This window comes from Mustela putorius, unplaced genomic scaffold (assembly GCF_011764305.1).
Source record: "Mustela putorius furo isolate JIRA1106 unplaced genomic scaffold, ASM1176430v1.1 tig00000281_pilon_pilon_pilon, whole genome shotgun sequence".
In the NCBI taxonomy this organism is placed as follows: Eukaryota; Metazoa; Chordata; class Mammalia; order Carnivora; family Mustelidae; genus Mustela; species Mustela putorius.
The window spans coordinates 15430011-15453617 of record NW_025421343.1 but is presented as its reverse complement, the minus strand read 5'-3'; the positions used below and the strand labels follow the sequence as shown (position 1 = coordinate 15453617).

General features: G+C 48.4%; 1 pseudogene and 1 gene segment (V, D, J or C); one reads left to right on the top strand and one right to left on the bottom strand.

Moving 5' to 3' along the window:
• LOC106004692 overlaps positions 1–23607 on the top strand; it is a 253961-nt gene that overhangs the window by 136650 nt on the left and 93704 nt on the right.
• LOC123391782 lies at positions 760–9227 on the bottom strand (annotated as a pseudogene).

The window sequence follows — 23607 nt, the reverse complement described above, 5'->3', positions numbered from 1 at the left end:
ACTGTGCACATTAAGGCTCTTCTTCTGGAGTTCACTCTACCCCTAATGTTCAATAAAACAGAAAAAGAAGACAAGAAAAGACCTTGGCCAGATACATAATGGGTATCATAGAAAAGGGACATCAAAATTGGACAAGGAGAAAAGGACAAGTAAATATATCTAGGACAGAAGAAGTCATTTTTGAGAAAGACACAGAGATGGAGAAACCTGATTCAAAGGAGCACAGATAACTACATCCAGCTCTTAGTTTCTGAACAACATGGAGAGTGACTATGTGAGCCCCATAGTCACATGATCATTAAATTATAAAACAGTTTATGTGGAAAACACACACAGACATATGTCAGTTGGAGATCCTCTTCTCTCATAGTCTGACCCTCTTACCCAAACCACCCAGAGACCCTGGGTCATGAGGAGGAACAGGTGAGGGAGTTGAGACTCACTGAGCAGCCACCTGGGAGGCTTTTGTTTACACCCAGAGCACTGTGGGAGGAGTCTCCTTGCTCTGCTGGCAGTAATACCTGGCAGCATTGCCATCCTCCATGGGATCAATCGTGAAACTGAATTCAGTCCCAGATCCACCGCTGCTAACCCTAACCCTAACCCTGCTTCCTGTGCCTCCTGCTCCCCGTGCTTGTGTTCTCTCTCTATCTCTGTCAAATTAATAAAATCTTTATTTTAAAAAGGGGTGGGGGATGCAGAAAAAGTCTGATCTCTTCTTTTTCTTCTGGGCCTTACAAGCACTCCAAGGAGTAAGTAAGGAGACGTGACTTCTCAGGCAGATAGGGGAACGCACACGCTCAGGGCTGAGTGGGGAGGAAACAGCTGGTGCAGCAAAGCCTCCCTGACCCTCGGCCGCAGGGAGCAGGTTTGTGTTCGAGGCTGAAGCACTGTGGTTGGAAAGGTATAATGCTGCATGCAGTAATAGTTTCCCACATCTTCGGCCTGGAGGTTGCTGATGGTGAGGATGTAGTCCGTCCCAGACTCGCTGCCGCTGAACCGGTCTGGGATGCCCGTGGCCCTGCTGGATGCAGCATAGATGAGGATCTGGGGAGCCTGCCCAGGTTTCTGCTGAAACCAGGCTACAGAGGTTAACACTCTGACTGGCTCTGCAGTTCATGGTGACCCGTTGACCTGGAGACACAGCCAGGGAGCCTGGAGACTGAGTCATCGTGATGTCCCCATGGGCACCTGCAATCAAAAAATGGTGATACAGACACACTTTATCCCAGTCAAACTGAAATATGTCAATGCAAATGTGCTTCTTAATGATACCACGAAAACCCTAAATCTAACCGTGACCCTGACCCTAACACGGACCCTGACCCTAAAGCTAATCCTAACTCTAACCCTAACGCTAATCCATACCCTTACCCTAACCTAAACTCTAACCCCATCTAAACCTACCCTAACCCCAAACCTAAATCTAACCCAAACCCTGACCCCAAAACCTAACTCTGACCCTAACCCTGACCCTGACGCTAACCCTAACCCAGACCCTGACCCTAACTAGAACCTAAACTGTACCCTGACCCTGACCCTGAACCTAAACCTAACCCTGGCCCTACCCTGACCCTGACTCTGCCATAACCCTAACTATAACCCTCACACTAAACCAAACCACTCAATCAAACCCTAAACTTCCCTGTCCTCCTTCCCACCCACTGACTCAAGCCAGGGCTATATTCAAGGACAGGCTGGACCTCTGTCCCAGGGAGCAACCATGAAGACCTAGCAGAGGGAGAGAGAAGTTGAAGGGGCCGACTGACCCCCCTGCCCTGATTTGGCCTCCACTGATGTCTCCAAGTCCTCTAGATCAACCCCGCCTTGAGCGGGACCCTGGGAGGGATTCTGAATAACAGGCCAGCTGGGTGGGGGGTACTCGATGACCTTTGCATCCCCAGATGTCCAAACCGCCTGGCCTGGCACCCTGAGCCTTGCTTCCCAGGAGAGGCACGGTTCCGGTGCTCAGCAGACTTTGGTGCCACGGATCACTTGGCAGTGGTGAGGGAACATGGGGGACCAGTCAGGGAAAGCGCCATGGTCGCGTACACATCCACCACAAGGCTGGATCACAGTACAGGTGCTGTGTGCAGGTCTCCTGTGCACACCTGGCCCTCTCGGAATGGAGGTCTGTGTGCCTGGTGCACCTTTCCTCCACCTCCACCTACCCCTGGAGGAACGGCCAGGTTCAAGGCATTTCCATGTCCAACCCTCAGGGACTGGGCTCAAGGGAGGCAGAGACTGGCCCAGGACAAAAGACGGCTACAGAGTCCAAGGAGCAGAGCTTCCCTCCAGTCCTAGGCAATCCCTGACCCTCCCATGAGGTTTGCTTTGAGGGTGAGAGCTCCACAGATCCTTGGGGAGAGCTACCCACCCCGTCCCATGTGGGGACATGACCTCAGGCATCCCCAGACACCGAGAGGCATATGTGTTTGAGCGTTCATGTGCAGACATACACCCTCACTCACACACACACACACACACACACACACCCATTCTGCTCAGCTAGGGGTCAGAGGAGGAGACACCCTGGGAAATTGGTGGGTAACCAGGGGGAAAGAAAAAAGAGGTTGGAGACAGCTGGGCCATGGGGTCAGGGGCATTAGGACTCCTGACAAGGATGGAGATCCAAAGCATTGGGAGGGGATACAGGACAGGCTGATGGTCGAGGGGTCCCCAAGGGTCCAGGGGCTTTGCCAGGGCACTGTGTGGGGACAGGGTCTAGGGCCTGTTGTCCATCACCACCCTGGACTACAGGAAGTACAAAGAGGTACCCCTCAGTGTGGACAGGGCTACAACACTGAAGGCCTCCCCTTACTCTTCTGTCAGTGGGGCAGGGTGTCCCTAGTCTCCCACAGGCTTGTAGAAGAGCCTGTTGGCCTTGAATCGCTATCCCTGACCCACTGTGCTCCCAGTCTTGGGAAAATGCTTTCTACTCCCTCGAGGTCCTTCTGAGCAGAAGATAGCCTGGGGGCTCTGGGGGCTGACATTGTGGGCTTGCAGAATGTGGCACAGCACTAGACCCCTGGCCTGGGGACCAAGGTCAGGACCCTCCTTGGTGCAGTCTCAGGGTCCCCATTGGGAAGAGGTTCCAGAGTCAGTGCTCTGCTCAGGGTGAGAAGGCCTTACTTAGCAAGGAATCAAGCACCAGCACAGGAGAGGGAAACAGGGACAAGGGAGACTTCGGAGGTTTCTCCCATCACCCCTGGAGCCCACAGATCCTGCTCCTGTGAGACACACACACACAGAGACAGATGCAGACACACAGACAAAGACAAAGACAGAGACAGACACTGAACACAGGAGAGATGGAACCAGGAGAAGTCCCAGACTTTCCTCAATCAGCTGAGAAATGACAGCCAAACATTTTGTCCTCTTCTCTGTCCCACGGGCCATCCACCCTGGGAGGACGGATTTGGGAGTGCCCGGGGACCCCTGTGGGGGCTGGCCAGCACATGGGTGCAGACAAGGCCCTTGGACCTCAACCTAATGGGAGCCTGGGAAGTCTGTGTCACCAAGGTCAGAAGCCATGCACTGGAACCTTGCCACGGGGGATGGGACACAGGCAGGAGGAGGGTGGCTTTGCCTGGATGCCAGAGCAGATCCAGGCCCCTCTGGGCTGAGTTCCATGACCCCGTCTCGCCCCTGGCTCAGCCTTGCCTGGCCAAGTGTGGGCACCAGCCTCCTGGGAGAGCGGGGATAGAATGTATGCAGAGGTCCTACCCCTGATGGCATCCCTAGAAGGAGAAGCCAGAACACCCCCAGTGTGCAGACCGGGAGACTGGGGAGGCACTGAAAGGCACAGGGTGTGTGCGGGCTCACAGGCCTGGGCAGGAGCAGGAGCCCGGTCTGAACCCAGCTCTGTGCCCTCCCAGCGGGGACAACAGCTGCACCCAGGCCTCCCAGGGGCTGTGGGGAGGCTGTGTGGGGGTCACTGGATGGACAGGGCATGGGGTGGAGGGGGAGCCTTGAGCAGCTGGGGGAGGGGCGCCCTCAGGGAGCCCTGTGGGAGCAGGAAGTCAGGTAAGGAGCCCCCAGGCAGTGGTGACCTCACTTCCCTGACGACAGAGCCCAATGGAATTGGAACCCACGTATCCAGGCACCCACATTCCAGAGTAAACCCCCCTGCCCAGCTCATTTCTGGGCAGATCCTGAAGGAAGCGACATGTTCTGGTGCTGCCTACCGAAGCCCACAGGATGCAGGCAGAGGAGAGCTCGCCCGCCAAACACGTCCCCTCACTGGGCAGGTCGTGTCAGGCTTCCCCGACGCCTCTGGCCCTTTGGCAAAAAGAATCCAAAGGTGACACCGGAAGGCTCAGAGTCAGACAGCCCCACACCTTCTGATCGTCAGGTGTAGGCCTAGGTCTCCTCCCCTGTGTGTGTGTGTGAGTGTGTGTGTGTGTGTGTGTGAAAGGAGAGCTCATCGAAATGGAGACGCCCCGAGCAGGAGCAGGTTGATGAGGGGTCAGATGCCTGGTGGGCAGGTCATGTTCACACCCCAGGTTAAGGTTGACTAGGTGGGACGGGGTATGGGGGCTGCACCCTTCTGCCCAGGGTTTATCCTGAGACCCTGCAGGGACGGGCCACTGAACCAGCTGCGGGGCTGTGCACACACAGGTCTGCGTGGGATCTGGGAGAAGCAGGGGCACTGGGCAGGAGGACGGTGGTTATGGCCGGGCAGGGCTGTGAGGCCTCTTGCACACTCCCTGTCTCTGCCGTGGCAGGCCACGGATGAACGAGGAAGGAGGCAGGAAGACACGCACTCCTCCCAGACCCCGGAGTCCCCGGTCCTGGGAAGGTCTCCGCCACCTCCCAGACCACTACCCGTGCTACTCCATTGGACTGCGGTCCTGGACACGGAGCCCACGGAAGCCAAGTCCGAGGGTGAGAAGGCTGGGATGGGGTGCCCGTGGCTGTGTGGGGATGGGTCGGTGCTGGGCCCCACCAGGAGAAGCCCCCACAGGCTGGTGTTGAAGGACCCCAGGTCAGAACTATAGTATAGCCTATAAGTTTTAACATTCTTTTTTATAACCAGCTTATGCTAACTAAGAAACTGTGGCCAGCTGACCATAGATAAGGGAGTCAGCAAGCAGCATAACAGGATAACGAATAGCAAAAATCTGTGTTTAACCCAGCTCTTTCTGGCTTCTGTATAATAATGCTTCTAATGCTTTGCTAAGAAATGAAAAATTGCTTAAACCCTCGTTCGCTGTGTAATCAAATAAAGTTATACCCTTCCCCTGTTAAGAATTTCCCCTACTACTAAGTAAAATTGATAAGGGTTGCCTCCCGTACCAAGGCCGGAGACCTACGGTTCAGCACGTACGCTAGCTGGAGACGTGCGGTTCAGCACGTATACAGATAAAGGTTAGAAACGTGCAATTCAACACGTACCCTCTACTGTACACTACCTGAACGGTGACTGGCCAGAATGTATGGTTGGTTTTAAAGGATTGGCTACCTGTGTGTAGGCCTTACTGTAATGCTTTGAAATTACTGGCTAGAAAAGTGAGGGCTCTGATGTAATGGACTGTAAAATTCTATATTAAGGGACTCCCGAAACAGATCGGGGCTCTCAGGCACTGACCCATCCCTCGCGGATTTCGTGGTCAAGTGTCCCTGGGAGTCCGAGCATGCCCGAATAAAATCCTCTTGCTTATTGCATCCAGTGGTCTGTGAGTGCGTCCTTGGGTACGGGTCCTCTAGGGTCTTTCAGTGTGGGGCCAGGAGCCATGACTTGGCTCAGAGCACCCAGGGGGTGGGCTGAAGTCGGGGACACGTCCCGGGGAGGGTTCCTTGGTGGCTGCGGCTTCTCCGGGAGGCCCTAGGCTGTGCTCCTTCACTGCAAAGCCACAGGGAGACGCAGGCCTGCGGGCGACCTTGTCTCCTCTCACAGCTACTCCAGCAGAGGAGCTAGACCCACTCCCAACTTCAGCAACTCCGGAGGGGGAGATGGTGTCTGGCGTCCTTTCAGCAGGAGACCTGGAGCCTACAGGTGCCCGGGCGCCTGCCCACGGAGATGCTGATGCTGTCCAGGGAGAGCTGGCTCCTGCTCCTGCCCCCACCCCTGCTCCCGCCGATCCCACTTGCCCTGCCCCTGCCTGTGCTCCTGTTCTGGCCCTTGACCCAGATCCTCCCTTGGCCCCACCCCTTCCCCGACCCCTCCCTGTGCCCCTGTTCCTGCCCCAGACCCAGCTCCTGCCCTTGACCTCGCACCGGCCATCACCCCTACACTTGCCCCAGCTTCTGCCCCTGCCCTTGCCACTGCCCCTGCCCCTATCCCTTCTGCTTTCTCTGCCAGGGCCACTGCCCCTGCACCTGCCCCAGACCCAGGTCCTACCCCTCTTCTGGCCCCTGCCCCTGCCCCTGCCCCTGCCTCTGCCCCAGCCAGGAAGGCCTCCACTTTCCCTGCCTGTGCCCCTGTTCCTGCCCCAGACCCAGCTCCTGCCCTTGACCCTGAACCAGTCATCACCAATGCACTTGCCTCAGTTCCTGCTCCTGCCCCTGCCCCTGCCCCTGTCCTTTGTCTTTTCCCTGCCAGGGCCACTGTCCCTGCACCTGCCCCAGACCCAGGTCCTACCCCTCTCCTTGCCCCTGCCCCTGCCAGGAAGGCCTCCATTTTCCCTGCCTGCGCCGCTGTTCCTGCCCCAGACCCACCCCCTGCCCCAGACCCAGCCCCTGCCCCTGCGTCTTCCCCTTCAACTGCCACCATCCCATCCCCTGGCCCTGCCAGGACCACTGCCCCTTCCCCTGCCCCTGCCTAGGCCCCTGTTCCCGCCCCAGACCCAGTCCCTATCATTGGCTCCTGCTCCTTTCCCTGCCCTTGCCTGTGCTCCTGTTCCTGTCTCTGACCCAGCTCCTGCTCTGGATCCTGCACTGGCCACTACTGCTGACCCTCTCCCCACCCCTAGCCAACCCCTGCCCCTACACCTTCTCCTGCGGGGATCGCAGACCCGCCTCTAGAGCCCACCACTCTGCGGGGAGATCTCCCCATAAAAATGCCATCAGTTCCATCCCCTGACCCCGACATCCCCCCAAAATGTTTCAGACCCTCCCCTTCTGTTCTTCCGCTCCTGTAAGTAGTCCCCATTCTAGTCGCTATCCATCTCCTGTATGCTATGTATTATTTATTTTAAATAAAAGTTCTTGTTTTCCCTTGAACATGTCATGAGCATGAAGTGCCTTCCCAACGCTGTGCCACCATGCCACAGAACATGGTTGCAGGATATCTCCTTCCCCAAAGGAGACCCTGAGCCCAAGCCCTCCTGCCCATTGTTCCCCCAGCCTGGCCCCTCGCAACCCCAAGCTGCTTTCTCTTTCTGTTCCTGCATGTGTTCTGGAGGTTTCTGGAAGTGGAATTCCTCAATAGGTGCCTTTGTGTCTGCACCTATTTTAAAAGGTTTGGGGTTTGGTTTGGTTTTGTTTTTCTTTCTTCTGTCTGTTTGACATAGAATTTCACTTATTGGATGTTGACACGCCCAAAGGATTGCAGAGGAGGTGTCATCCTAGGGACCCCTTTAGGAATTCTGGGCACAGTCCTAGGGCCAAGGCCTCTGTTCCTGCTGGGACACCACAGTTGGTCCCCAGGCAAGATACGCCTATTTCCTCCTGGGGCCCACACAGGAACCAGGGAAATGCAGAAAGCTGGAAGACACACCACAGAGGGCAAAAGCATCGCTCACAACCCTACGCCAGAGAAAGGTCTCCCATGGATCTGCTCCAATCCATGCTCCAAGTCACTGGGTCCCACAGGGACAGAGACAGGGACAGAGACTAAGGATGTGCAAGTCAAGGGGGAGGAGAGGCACACAGGGAGTATGTGTCAGGAGATGCAGGAGCTCCCAGGGAAGGATGCAGGCAAAGGAAACCCTGGGGAGGCAGAGCTGGTCACTCTTAGACTGCCAGGTGTCTGGTCTGGGGACCAGCAGCCCTGGGCAGAACGTGAGGAAGCAGAGGTCCAACGCAGGCCCCTGGAGAGAAGCGGGACAGGCACCCCTGTCTGGGACAACAGTGAGTGGCACCGATCCCAGGCCACTGGGGCATCTATCACCTAGCAGGGCTCAGCCTGGGACTCACCCCCTGAAACTCTAACTCGGTGGGTCACAGATGTGTTTTCAGTAGGAGTTGGCACAGCAGTGGTGGAGACAGCAGGGAATGGAACAGTGTTCATGCCCAAGGAGATGGAGGGGATCCTCATCCCAGTCCTCCTGACACAATGTCCTGGGGCTACTTTCTCAGTGTTGCCTGGGGCACAGGATCGCGGCAGGCCCTCCTGAACCCCACTCCTGCCACCCTACTCCTGGGGACATTCATAATAGTTTCAGGAGGAGGTGGAGAGGATCCAGGATGACAGACGGCCAAGGAGAAGGAAGGTCAGCACTGGGAGGACAGATGGACCAGACCCGGGCCACCTTTCAGGGCCTAATCCTAACCGGAACCAGAACCCTAATATGAAGCCGAATCTGAACCGGAGTCGGAACCCTAACCCATAATGCTAACCCTGAACCTGAATGCGAATCCGAACCCTAACCTCAAATCCTAACCTTGAACCCTAACCTGAAACCTCACCCTAACCCTAAAACTACCCCTAAGGCTCACCCTAACCCTAACCCTAACACTGATGCCTAGCCCTGACCCGGACCCTGACTGTGACCCTACTCGAACCCTAAACCTACCCTGACCCTGACCCTAACCCTGACCCTACACGGACCCTAACACTGACCCTGACCCGAACTCTGACCCTGACCCTTAACCTAACCCTGACCCTGACCGTGAGCATGACTCTAACCCTAATCCTAACCCTAACCCTAGCCCTAACCCTGACTGTGAGCCTGACCCTAACCCTAGCACTGACCCTGACCCTGACACTAACACTGACACTGACCCGATCCCTGACCCTAACCCTAACCCTAAACGTAATTCTAACCCTGAACCTCAACCTAACCTGACCGTGACCCTGACCCTACCCGTGACCCTGACCCTGACCCTAACAGTAACCCTGACCCTGTCCGTAACACTGACCAGGACCCTGACCGTAAACCTAACCCTGACCCTGACTGTGAGGCTGACCCTCACAGGAAATAACCACTGTTTCCCATTATGTATCTTAAAAAGTTCTTTAAGCTGACACTACTCCAGAAGGATTATGGCTCTTTTCAACCTCTCACCTGAGACCCACAGCAACAAGCAGAGGAGGACCTGCCTCTCTGATGCCATCTTGCTGCCCTTGCCTGCCTTATGCAGCTCAGCTCACATAATAAAGTCCCCTTTTATACAGCCTGAGCCTCTGGTCTGGGCCTGGAGGGGCTTATGCAAAGCAGTCAGGGAGAACAGAAGCAAACCTCATAAGCAGTGGTTTGTGAAAGTGCCCAACAGAAATCTAAGGAGTCAAAAATAACTCCAAAATAGAGTTTACAACAGAAACACACAAAAGTCAACGAAAAAGCTCTGAGAGCAACTAAGAAGTTCTAAAATGACAAATTCCTACAAGATCGAATGAAGAGCATCTATTTTCAATTTAAAAATGTTTTTAAACAGGTTCAGTTTTGAGAAAGGATGAACATGGCTCTTCATATCAATAACCCTGGTAAAATAACAAAATATTCTGGGAAACAAATAATGGGAGGCAGGGAGGGGCAAAAGAATTGGAAGGTACAAAACAAAAAAAAGTGGAGAACTTGGGCCCAAATTTTTATAAAACCTCTGACTGGAAAATATTGATTTCTGGGCCATTTTTCTCCTGTAGATGGGTAAGGATGTGACAAACACTTGAGCTTGGGTCCTGGAGCTGTGCACTGTCCAGAGAGATGAGAGATGGAAGACAGACCCAGAATTTCCTCCCTTGGGGAGACATGTGGGACCCTCATTGGACCTAAGGGAAGACTGAATCCTGATTTTCAGTTAGTCTATCTTTTCAGTTCAATATTTCTGTTTTGTGTTGAATTAACCAATGAATGAAATCTAGGTGCCTTCAAGAAAATTCAGTTCCCTCCCGTGGTTTGAGAAGTCAGCGCAGGGTTGCTTGGGCACCATATAAACGTCCCGCACCTGTTCGTCCTGCTGTTGTTCCATCTTAAGCAGAGGGAAGGAGGAAGGTGTGGGATTCCCTTAAGACGCCAGACACGCAGTCTCGGTGAGGAGGGCAGAGGCTGTGGAAGCTTCGGGCGCACTGCAAGTCCAACCACAATTCTTTTGCCATCTTTCCTCTGAGTGGGGCAGATGCCTGAGGCTTCCTCTGTCAGGTGGCACCCTGGCTGTTCTGTGGCTCCCCGTGCCTGGTGCACCACTTCGTGACATGAGCCTTTTCCTAAACCCAAGTAGAGCCTGTATCAAGTAAACCATCCCTGGGGATACAAACCTCACCCTCACAAAGAGTCGGTTTGCCCATCACTCAGCCCCTCAATTTGTCTCTGATGGTGGTTAGCTTTATGTGTCAACTTAAGTAAGCTAGGGTGCCAAGTGGAGTGGTCAGTGCCCATTTAGATGTTCCTGCCAAGGTATTTTTTAGTGTGATGAGCATCTGCATCAGTAGCCCTTGTGATAACACAGAGTCTCCTTCTGTGCTGCACAAAAGATTCACCACAGCCCTGTTTCAGCTTCAAAAAGGAAAGAAAACTTTATTATCAATATAGAAAAACCAATAGAAACAGAAGAGGAAAGGAATCTACACATACAGGAAGGGAATAGTAGGAGTATACTATTAGTATAAGCATACAAATGAGTATACGAAAGAGTATAAGGTCACTTTACCTAGTAACGGGTACTTACAACACCCCACCTCAGCAGCTGGGGAAGCCCTGTGGAGACAGACATGCCCGAGTCCTGACTGAGAGGCCGGGGCGGAGCGTCCTCCTCTCGCGGAACACTTCCAGTGGACCATTCCCACAAGGGCCATATTTATAGGGCAAATAATAGGGTTTGAAATTAAACATTTATTCACCTAGGTACAGTTTGGAGCAAGCTGCATGTCCACATTATCATGTTTCCGTAATTTCAAGGAGCCCGAGTTATGTGCACCTGCCTCCGCTCCCAGATCCCATTCTGGGGGCCAGCCCAGCCTGGACAAGAAGGGGATGGGAGGTGAGGCTGTTGTTCTTGGCGTCCAGAACAGAAGGGCCATATCCCTGATGAACATAGATGCAAAAATCCTCTACAAAATATTAGCAAACCAAATTCAACAATACATTAAAAGGATCATACAGCGTGATCAAGAAGGATTTATTCCAGAGATGCAAGGATCATTCAGTATCCATAAATCAATCAGCATGATAGATCACATTAACAAGATTAAGGGTAAAAATCATAAGATTGTCTCAGCAGATGCAAAATTCAGTACCTATTAACACAAAAAAAGAAAAAAAAAAAAGAAACACAAGAAATACCAAGGGTTATAGAACATACGAGAAGGAGGTTATGGAGAGGATAAGGAGAAATGTCCTCACGTGTTGTTGCTGGGGATGAAAATTGGTGCAGTCACCATGGAAAACAGTATGGAGTTTCCTCAAAAACTTAACAATAGAACCACCCTATGATTCAGCTATTCCACTACTGGGTATTTTAAAATATATATGCACCACTGAGCCCATTGCAGCATTATTAAAACAGCCACGATATGGAAACAACCTAAGTGTCCAATGACGGATAAATGGATAAAGAAGATGTGCTATACATGTGTACGCACGCAATGAAATACTACTCAGCCATGAAAGGGAAGGGAATTTGCCATTTGAGACAACATGGATAAAACGTGAAAGTTATATGCTAAGTGAAATGAGGAAGACAGAGAAAGCCATTATGTATAATATCACTTCCATGTGGAATCTAAAACAGCCAAATACATAGAAACAGAGACTAGATTGGTGGTTGCCAGGGGCTGGGTGGTGAGAGAGGGAGGGGAGATTTGATCACAGGGTACAAACTTCTGCATATGAAATAATTTCTGATGGTCTCATGTACAGCATGGTGACTGTAGTTAACAGTATTATATTGTACTGGAAGGTTACTAAGAGACTAGACCATCAATGTTCTCACCACAAAAAAGTAAATAAGTAAAACAAAAAGGATAATTATATGAAGTGACGGTTGCTCTAACTCTCCTTATGTTGGTAACCATTTCACAATATAAACATAGATCAAATTATCACATTGTGTAAAACTTAAACTTACACAATGTTGTATGTCAATTTTATCTAGAAAAAAAAAAAACAAAACAAAAAACGTTGACATCATTTCCTTCCTTCCCATGGTTTCTGAGTAGAAATCCTCTGTCATTCGAGGTGTTTTCCTCTCTGAGATGTGATTTTTCTCTTTCATCCTGTGCTATTCTTCCTTTTTCTTTAGTGCTCAGAAATGATAATTCGATGTGTCTTGACATATATTTCTTCAGGTTTATGCTGTTGGGCGTCTGGTAAATGTGAAAATTTTCAGCAATTACTTGTTCAAAATATTTTTCATCTCCAGCCTCTCTCCCCACTCTTTCTAGGATTCCAGTGGCACAAATGTTAGATCTTTTGTTTGGTCCCATGTATCCCAGATACTCTGGGGTTTTGTTATTGTTGATTTTGAATTGGGGGTTTTGTTTTGTTTTGTTTTTAGCTTAGTTTCTCTTTTCGGTTTAGATTGGGTCATTTCTTGTGACTGATCTTTCCTCCTTTATCCTTCCACTCTCCTCCTTCCAGACCCTTCCTAGCCAGCCACCCCGTAGGGCATCCATATTATTACTTCAGGCCACTTCCCCAGCCACATTAAGTCAATGACCATTTCTGCTCTTTGAGCATCTATCTAAAAAACATCTTATTTCATTGCAGGATGGTATGGGAGCTGTCCAGTTTAACTTACATCAACATATGATGCCAACCTGGGCAGAACCTGGAGTCCTTTCTCTGCTGTTAGCTGGTTGGCAGGCCCTGTGTCTTTAATCAGATGTCTTAGGAAAGAAAGACAAGAAAGCTATTACAATGCAGTAAAAAGGTTTTGTTATACACATATTCCCCTGGAAACAGAACACACAGCATGCCAAGCGACCACGCAGGTAGTACTGAGGTGAAAAGAGCAGACAGAGGGAAGTAATGCTGGCCTATATTTTTTACTGCATATTTCATAAGAAGTAATGGAGAAGCAAAGTCAACAAGCTACTTAGACATAAGATTGGAGAGGTTGAAAATTTCAGCAGGCTGCAGACTATAACTGTGCCCCTTGTCCTCTGGTACCCAGGGGGATGAGTGGTACATGTGTCACAGATTGCTGCTCTCATTGACAGGAAGAGAGTAAGGATTAGGGCTCAGGATTATTTGGCTTGCATATCAAGCATATGCCCTTCGGCAAGTCTTTTACTGCCTCTGCCTCTGGGAATTAGCGAATTTTGGAAGAGGCAGTCCCTTCCTGGCTGAAGCAATAAGAATGCAGAAATAAGAAAATAAGAAATAAGAAAATGCATTAGATATAAAGTCTCATGAGGCTGAAAAAAGGAGCTTGTGCAGGGGTGTTTGGGCAAAAGTGGTGAATATGGTGGTGATCTGAAACTTTTGTCCCATAAATTAAGTGTGCCTGCTGAATCTGCTTGGGTCCAATACTAAAGAAAATACTTTCTCCTTTCTGAGGTTGACTGCTGCTGGTCTCCACCAATTCTTACAATCTGGTGTGACACTTCTGGTTTAGGACAAACAGCTCTGTCACACAGTTAATTGATGAGCTGTGGACAGGTCTACTAGGGCCTAAGCTATGCTGGGAACTACTTGGTGAACAGTGATAGGTTGCTTTTGAGAAGGGCCAAGTCTTGCCAAAGAGCCCGGGAGGTTATGCTATGAGTCTTCATCTGGTCTTGCCAGAGTGTCCACAACATCCTTCCTGGACACAGATGCACATAAAACCAACAATAGGAGGGGTCATAGGGCCCACGTGATAGGGCCACTTCCATCGTGATCTAAACCTGATACAGAGTCCCTCCTGGCTCTGCACCCACTCTATACTAGTGACTTCAAAACTAGCTGAAAAACAGAATGGTGTGGCTTATCCAAGTTTGTATTGTGTTGTCTCAACACTCAACAAGGTGCTGTGTTTCACCCTCGGTGTTCAGAGGTACAAGATACAAGTACATGTCCTTTACCAACAAGGTGCTGTGTTTTAACCTCAGTAGTCAGAGGTACAAGTTACAAGTACTTGTCCTTTACCTCGGAGAGGATGTGCCCACATTCTTCAGATATCTGGACCCCCGACATAGCCACCAGGGAAGGGTGCCAGATGAATTTTTGTAGGGTTTGCATCCCACTGTTGGAGCACATGTATTTTTGCAAGTTAGGGAAGTCCTCATCATTTCTCACTCATGGTGTACAATTAACAGGATGTAATTGATAGAGTATGGCCTGGCGGTTTGCTCTGGGGGATGTTTATACAACACAAAGTAGCAGAGAGCCGGGAGCTAACATAGTGCTGGGCCAAGACAGAGGATATGACCCCCTCTTCAATGCCTGTGAAAGGGAATTCTACCAGAGGATTGCATTACATCACATGCCATGCCCCCTGCTGGTAGACCTTGTAGTTGGCCCAGCATGGGGTAAGTGCATTCAAAACCTCCACTTGGCCAGAAGAGGGAGACTTAACACACCCAGAGAAGAATGGGGCCCAGTGGGGAGATTCTTTGGACAAACTTAATTTTTGAGTACTTAGGCAATACGAATGCCCCATAATTTGCATATCTTCATCCTCTTAGATCTGAAGTGTTTCTGCCTCCCAGAAACTTATACCAGAGTCTCTGGGTGTGTGGCATGAACACACTGGACCCATCAAAAGCAGCAAGATGGTAACTCCTACACATTTCTTGGCCTTCTGCTCCTCTGGGTTCCAGTGAGAATATTTGGACAAAGCAGGTTAAAGTGGGGGTATGATTTTCCATCCCCAATTTTCTTTCTTCATTGGGAATCTTTCCACAGATGAATTTGGCTTATTTTAAAAATAAGTAGTATCCTCTGTCTTACCTAACTAGATACTGGTGACTTCCATGTACATATTTTGAAAATCTGCTGATGTTTCCTGTGTGGTTTCAGCCTCCCATGGTGAGATTGTGCTGACCCAGTCTCCTGACGTATTGTCCATGGCTTTAAAAGAAGGGGTCACCATCACCGGGCGGGCCATTCAGAACATTAACAAGTAGTTAGCCTGGTATCAGCAGGTGCCAGGGAGAACTCCTAAGCTCCTGATCTATGCAGCATCCAAGTTGGAAACTGGGGACCCATCGTGGTTCAGCAGCAGTGGGTCTGGGGCAGAATCACTCTCACCATCAGCAGCCTGGAGCCTGAAGATACTGGGACCTTCTACTGCCTGCAGTCTAATAGCTACCTGCCCACAGCGTTATAGGTCAGAGCATAAACCACCAGGACAGCAGATGTGAGGGGCTGGGCTGCCCCTGCTGCTCCCCTGATGCCTGCACCTGCTCAGTTTCTCAGAGGCAGCCCCACTTTGGAGGTCACTGGGGCTTTGGGAGAAGGGCAAGGAGGCTCCTCGGCCTCCTGACTGACTCCCTTTCCCCCAGATCATTACACCCAATGAGTGTGGGTCAAGGCATCAGTTGGGGTTTATGCAGCAAAAGAGAAGCCACTCTAGATATTCCAAGCAGGAATTGCTTCCTATAAGGATGCAATGCTTAAACATCACTCTTTCAAAGGGCTGGGGATATAATAAGAGAGAGAGAGACTAGAAACATTGATTCCTCAGTGATCCCCCATAAGTTAGAGAATTTATACCATTGGAGATACAGGCTGCCTAACCATGTGGTCCTCAGGCCTGTCTAGGAAGGCCAGGGATGGAGCAGCTGATGCTGTAGCCACCGCAGCCCCTCCCCAGGTGATTCTCTGGTCCCTCACTTATCACTCACCTGCCTGCAGGTGCTGACAGAAGGCATTGAATCCTCCTCTTCTGACCTCCAGATCTAGGGTAAGGTGCCTCCTGAGCAACTCCCTAGGGAACCATAGAGGAAAGGGGGCTCTGGGAAATGTGCTTCCAGAAGTGATGGTGGTGACGGGGAGCTGACAGAAGACAGCCTGGAATGGTCACTGTTTTTGTATCTCTCAGAAGTTGGCCAGTTAGGGGAAGGCCACAGAATATGTTTGCATATGCTTCTAGCTACCACCATTAGTCTGAATTCATAATAAGGAGATTTTCTTAAGTGGCTGAGGGCACAGAAGAATGAGGAAATTGTGTCATGTACATAGAAATAACTTGACAATGAATGACTTCCATGATTAAAAGAAACTTAATGTGGATGAAGCATTGTTCTTTCTTAGTCTAAGAATACCTTGCTGCTTAAAATTCTCAATTAATGAGAGCATGATCAACAACGCTGAAGTCTTGTGACAATGCAAAATAGCCGTCTCCACCTGACCCTGCTCACATGGCTCTCCATTTTAACAAGATGGCAGGGAGCTGTTTAAGCTTTAAGATGCTCTGTTGTACAGCATTTTTACTTATCCTAAAGTAGGCTCTTTTTAATTTTCTATTTTCGTGTAAGGAATTTCTATTGAAAGCTACCTGTTCAATTAAAGCCACACGTTGAAAACCCCTCCAATTTAACTTTCTAATTCATACAAAATTAAATTACAAACTTCTTTGTAGACTGAAAATATTGAAAAACATAACTATTTGGAAACAACATGACCATGTATCTGAAAAATTAAATAGAATAGTGATTTGTAGAAATTCAAGAATTACAAAGACCACAGTAAGAATAAATCAACATTATATGCAGATCTGGCAGGATAACTGGACTTAGACTTGCTTGTTTTCTGGCTTCTGTACCCTCCTACAGCTTGCCATGAGAAGGATGTGCCATGGGAGTCACCACCCTCTGTCCTGGCCCCAGATCAACCACTGTCCTTGGCTGGAGAACTGTTCATCTCCCTGCACAAGAACCTCAGAGCTAGCCCTGTGTGCATTATCCAAATTACTGTCAACATGAACATCCATGACTACAGACACAAATGTATAGAATGACAAGCCACTGAGATTTTACTGGTTTGTTAAAATAGTGTGTAAAATCACACTAGTACAGTTTTTACACATCTTCACATAGAAATTGACAGCTTTTATTAAACACAATGGCATAAAAAGGAATACTTGGAAATCCATAAGAAGGTACAAAACAATGAAATGTTTTTAAAAATATTTGAATTAAAGGTGTAAAATACACCCCATTGTAGAAACATCTAACTGAGATTACTTTGAGTAATAGTGACAAATTGTGTAGATCATTCAGACTTATCAAATGTGATTAAATCTAAAGTTCATTCATATATATTCATTCATATATATGTGAATGTATGTCCATATGTATATATATGTACAATATACATACATGTAGATACAATTCTCACAATCAACTGACTAACACCTCCATCAGGCTGACACACACAGAATTGTCAGGTTATGTCCCTGCACTTTGTAAACTGATGCCCCAAGCAGCTCTGACCCTGCACCCTACTCCACAGTGACTGTGATTCACCAAAGACCCCAGGAAATGTCTGTCATAGGTATAGGTGACCTCTAGACATTCAAACGGTTACCCAGTTCTTGCTATTCTCACCTACAGAATGTCTTCTTGAACTGCAGAGTCATGGCTGTGGATGCCAAGCATAAAACCCAAGGGAGAGACACAACTTCTCACACAGAGCTAACAAGGAACCAGAACCCCTGATAGCAACTGTTTACACATCATGAGGAAACCTCTATATGGGAAGGGGTCTTCTGCAGATCATAGGAAAAACATAATGTAGAGGAAACATTACAAAATGAAACATTCTTCTGTCCCATCCTCTTTGAAGTGCTTCTCTAAGAAATTTCTTTATTGTTATGGAGTATGTGTGTGTATCTACTCATCTGAATGTCTGTCTGTGTCTCTTTGTGGGGAGAGAGAGAGAAGTATGATCAATACTCACCAGATTGTAACAAATGGCTACCACAAAGGGCATCCTCACTGCCAAAAGCATAAATTCTGTCTTTGTCCCTATTCTCTTCCCCAGGACTATGAGATCCCTACTTGCAAGTGAGAGATTCCTTCCTACTCCTGTAGATTTTATACATTCATCTTCACATAGAGTATAATACAGGAGGTCCAGGATGAGTTTAATTCATTTTAAATCATAACTGAATTATTTTAAACCATTAACCTGAAAGCACCAAATCCCAGAGACTCCTGAACCATCTCCAATTCATCCTGGGATCTGGAGATTACCGGTCAATCAGCTGGAGAAGGGCTGGGACCTGATTCCTCCTAGCTGACAGGAATCAAAGCAGGATGGCCATTCACCTCCCAGAATGGACTTTGGACATACCTGCCTGTATAGTCAGGGTCTCTGGAGCTTTCTAAGAAGGAAGGGGTATGAGCACTGTGTCCTGCCACAGATCCCAATTATCGCAGGGAGATCCTGATTCCCATGAAGGCAGTGGGAATTTGTCTCTGTTATGCTTCCTCCAAACACAGAAGTTACTGCTCTCCCAGGAGAGGGACCTGCACCCTGCCTTTGGCTCTTTCCTCTCTGCCACACCCACCACGGGATTTGCATATTGTATCCAGGGGAGGACCTTACCTTGGAAGTCTGACATAAAGGTCAGCTCTGAGCTTGTGTTTACTTACTAGGACTCATCAGTTCAGCTTCTCAAAATGAGGTTGCCTTCTCAGCTCCTGGGGCTGTTAATACTCTGGGTCCCAGGTAAGAGCAGAAGGAGGATGAGGAAAAAGATTGGGGTGGGGAGAGTGAGCTGTCTGGGTGCTGGTAGTCCCTATGTGTGCTCTGTCCAGGGGTGAGATTGTCCCCAAATAGGGGAATTTAGTTTTGAGATAGTGAAAGCAATGAGGAACTACAGGGAATGAAGAACAGTGCTTTAGTGAGATACTGAAGGAAAAAATGTGGCCACTCTATGCCCTGCAATTCTTGGGTTATCCATGGAATTTGGATGTATTTAAAGTATGAATCAAATCACAAAATATGATTTAGCCTAATATAAATGAAATTTAAATTCTTAATAATGGCTCATAATGTTTCTCCATAACCTTTACTTATCTCCCATTATTTTAGGATCCAGCGGGAAGGTTGTACTGACTCAGACCCCACTCTCACTGTCCGTCACCCCCAGAGAGCCAGCCTCCATCTCCTTCAGGGCCAGTCAGAGGCTTGTACACAGTAATGGAAAAACCTATTTGAGTTGGTACCTGCAAAAGCCAGACCAGTCACCACAGCTCCTCATCTATGAGGTTTCCAACCCCTTCACTGGGGTCCCAGACAGGTTCAAGGGCAGTGGATCAGGAACAGATTTCACCCTGACAATCAGCAGGGTAGAAGCTGATAATGTGGGAGTTTATTACTGTGGGCAATTTACACATGATCCTCCCACAGTGGTTCAGCCCCCAGCACAAACCTCTCTGTTTGGTGATCCCCACTGGGCAAGTGTGTTGCCTGAGCAGGGAGCTGGCCTAGCAGAGGTTCTGAGCTGTCATCAGAGGCAGGTGCTGGGGAACTCAGGGCAGTAACATGCACTGAGTGCTCTGGACGAAGTACTGGCCCCTTAGCAGCAACAGCCTCAGTGGGGCACAACCAGCTCTGGAAGGGACATGATCAGCCTTGGGCTGAGGGGTGAGCTGCCAGGGAGAGCTGCCCTGAACCTCACCCTGCTCCTCCCGACCTGTGTGCGTGTGTCAGGGACAGTTACCCAGCGTGAGCATCGGAAACCTGAGCCATTCATGGCACAACGAGAAGTTCCATACATTTTTGAGCTAACAAATTTTGTGACATTTTCAACAGAATAATATTTGGTATCATTCAGAAATTAGTATGTTTTCCATTTCCACTCTCTCACCTTCTTCCTTTCCCAGTTACACTAACTGCTCATGTACAGTGTTCCCTATGGACAAAGGATATCCATTTTCATGCAACATACATAAAAAACATCATTCAAATAGGCTCCACTTTTAAACATAAAACCCCAAATCTTTAACCCTATACAAGAAAATACATTGCAGAATGTATTGAGATAGGAGTACAGAGTAGGAAGATCAGATCCAGGAAAACATATCTGGTTTCCATTTCCAATTCTTCTGATCTCGGAAAGGGTCCTGAAAGCAGTAACTTCCAATCACATCAATTATAGAGCTATTCGGGCACCATAAAACGAAACCAAAACCCACCATCTTGAGCCCCCACACTAGGACCTTACTAGCACCTTACTAGAGTAACCCCAGGGAAGGAGGTTCAGCAGCACTGGGTGCATGCCAACCCCACACACAGCAACTTGGCCTTTCAGGGCTGACCCCAGTGTTCTTGTCTCAACACAAGGAGGGTCTCGATGCTCATGATAGACTCTTTGTCCTTTAAGGTAGGTCAACTGTACAAATATTGTAGCATTCAAACCCATGTGACAAGATATTCTATGGCCTTGGGGTGGGAGGGGTAAGAAGGAAATAAATCTCAACCACAGATAATTCCTTTAAAAAATAGAGGAGAATTTGGGGATTGGGAAACAGTACTTAACTACCGTACTTCAGTTACTTAAAGTTGCTGTCCCTGGAAATTCTTCCCATTGGGGGCTCAAAGGGATCCTAAGAACTACCAAACTCCTTCTCACCATGTCTCAGGATCCTCCCAGTCCTCGCCCTGTGTATCCCTTCATCTACCTCTTCAACTGGATCCTTTCTCATATCCCTTAGTAAACTGGTAAACACAAGTAGGTGATTCTCTGAGTTCTGTGAGCTGCTTTAGGAACCTAATCACACCTGAGGAGGGAATCATGGAACCCCGTGTCTGCAGCTGGTCGAGGACGGGGGCTCCTTCTCAGTGCCCTCCCTCCCATTAGATGATGACACTCCTGACGGGCTAGTCCTTCTCAAGCTAGGGTCTCCATGCCGTCCTGTAGAGCCACAGGCAGCGGCTCTGGGGGATGAAGTGTGGACAAAAGCCACTGAGAGCAGACCCAGAGACAGGAGGCTGTGTCCCTGAGGAAACTCCCCCTTGAAAGTGCTTGGTGTCCTCCACACAGCCGGTCAGGGACCGCCACTTGGCTACTGTGCACTGGAGCTTCTCCATCCCCAGGTGGTTTCTTGTGCCCAGTGTCTGGGACAGTGGGGACACCCCCTCCACAATGTGCAAGGACAGCAGTCTCCTCCCGAAACATACACATGGGATGGATATAGACCCAGATTGAAGGTCTTTCCTTAACAAAGCTAAAGTCATTTTTCTTTCCCGTCAGACACTTTTAAAATTCCTTCAATAAAAATAAAAATAAATCAAAAAATCAAATAAATAAATTAAATAAATAAATCAAAAATAAAATAAATATATTTATTATATGTAATATAAATATATATTTATTATAATAAAAATTAAAATTAAAAATTAAATTTCTTCAATAAAAATCAAAAGTCCCAGAGTGATGACAAAAATAATGTGATAGACTCTATACATCCCATAAAGAATGCATGTGAAAATAAAAATAAAATAAAAATGAAAGTGAGGGAATCTAAGGAGAAAGGAGGAACCACTATGAAAAGGCTTGTGCCTCTGGCAGGTGCATCACATGTGCATGATGGTACAGCAGGAGAGGAAGCGATGATACCCTCAGGAAGGATCTAACCCATGTGTCCCCAGGCAGGTCCACTCTGGAGGACAACTGCAGGGCTGCATCCCACAGGGAGCTAGCTTAGCCTTTTATTCTAATGCATCCAAGTTCCACTCCACCTCTGCCCAATCCTGCATTGTCTTTCCGGAGGTGGTGATGTCAAGAACATTCCCCAGCCAGTGCTGCACATGCTATATTCGATGTGAGTCTGCTTTCCGGGGAACAATGAGTGTGACCAGTCACGTCAGAGAGTAGCACAGACCACATGGTCAGAATAACCTGCATAGGCAGAAGCTGTCCATTTTCCAAAATGCACAGGGACAGAATGATGTCAGAAAGAGAGAATGTGGCAGTAGATAATTGAGCACATCTTATTAGAAATTAAGTCAATATGCTGACCCTCAGAGTATTTTGTCATTCTAACTGGCAAACTCTAGTTAGGGGTTGCTGAAGCCTAAAGTCACAGCTTCTGACTCAGTTCTTAGACCCAAGTCAGTTCCTACTCTCAAGCACATTGACTCAGGGGAAGGCCAGTTCTCAAAGGAAAGACCTTAAGGTTTCACCATAGATGTACTGAGAAAATCTTGCTTCCTTATTTTCCCTAAGGAACTTGGGGCTCAGATGTGTCCTCTCTGCCCTGAAGAGAGAGCTCTCTGTAAGAAGGACACATGGGGGAAAGCAGTGCTCTGGTGTGGGAGACTAGGGAGCAAACTTTCTGCAGAGAAAAAGAAAATACAAAAACAAAGAAACAATCCATCTCAAATTAAAGCAGTGGAAGAGTATTTGTTAACTGACAAGAAAGCTGTAGGAGGCCATGAGAACTCCTCGGGACAGAAGTTCCATCCCTCACAGGAGACACTATAGGGTTGGGGATGCAAATTGCTACACAGAGTTAAAAGTTTATTAAATAGAGGGATTTGAAGTGGCCTGTGCTCAAAGGGAACTTCTGTCTCACTTTCTCCGATTAGAGTGTGGTGACTGGGGGCCCTGACCAAGGATTAGCATCGATACAAGAATAACCTTCACATACGACATAAGATATTGCTCTCATTTCATCAAAGGACTCACATGAATTTTGGTCCTACAAAAGTCATTTAGTTATTTACTTCTTCAAAAAGAACAAAGAAGAGAAATGACAATATTGGGAAGGAATTCAGATGATGTATATGGAGACCAGGCCTTTGAAATATCTTGATCATTGACTCTCATAAGTGACCTGCTTCACAAGGTTCAAAAATAACTAAAAAAGTCAGAAGATCAACACATTCACATATATATGTGAGCTGCCTGGAGCCAAAATTACTCTCTGTGAGTTCATCCTCTAGTAGGTGAGTATTTGCAGTTCTTTAGAAACGACCCATTTCAGTCACAGGTCCCAAGAATCTACCCAACAGACCTCCTGTTGGAGACCCTCCCTCTGTTGTATGGCAGAGAGAACTTCCATTTGGACTCAGTCCAGACACAGGTATGTTGTCTCTCAACTTCAACAAAGCATTACAAGTTTCTGCTGTTTGGCTCAGAAAATGTATAGATCGAGTCCTACAGAATGTATAATAGCATCACACTATGACCCCAGAATAATGGACTCACATAAACAAAGTAGCAAGAGAATCATCCCAAGGGACACAAATGACACATTGGCTTCCAGTTTTATGAATTCCAAAGGGACTTCCCCTAGCAAAGAGACAAAAGTGCAACAAACCCCCTGTGTATAAGTCCCTGCTCCTTAAGGTGATGTTGGTCAAGATTAGAGACTCCTAGAGTCCTGGACCTCATGGAGGTTCTTCTTACATCCTTTACAGATGCTGATCATTTCTGTGTGGTGTGCAGTGACCAACATTGATGAAGTCACTTTTATTGTCCAGGGTACAACAAAGTTCCTACATACACAGGAGATAAAGACTCCTCTTAGGAATTAGGAACAGTCTTTCATCAGTCTACAGGTAGTAGAGGAAAATTTCAAAGCCTTCTGTGTCAAGAAAGAAGCTGTGGAAGGTTTTTGCATTT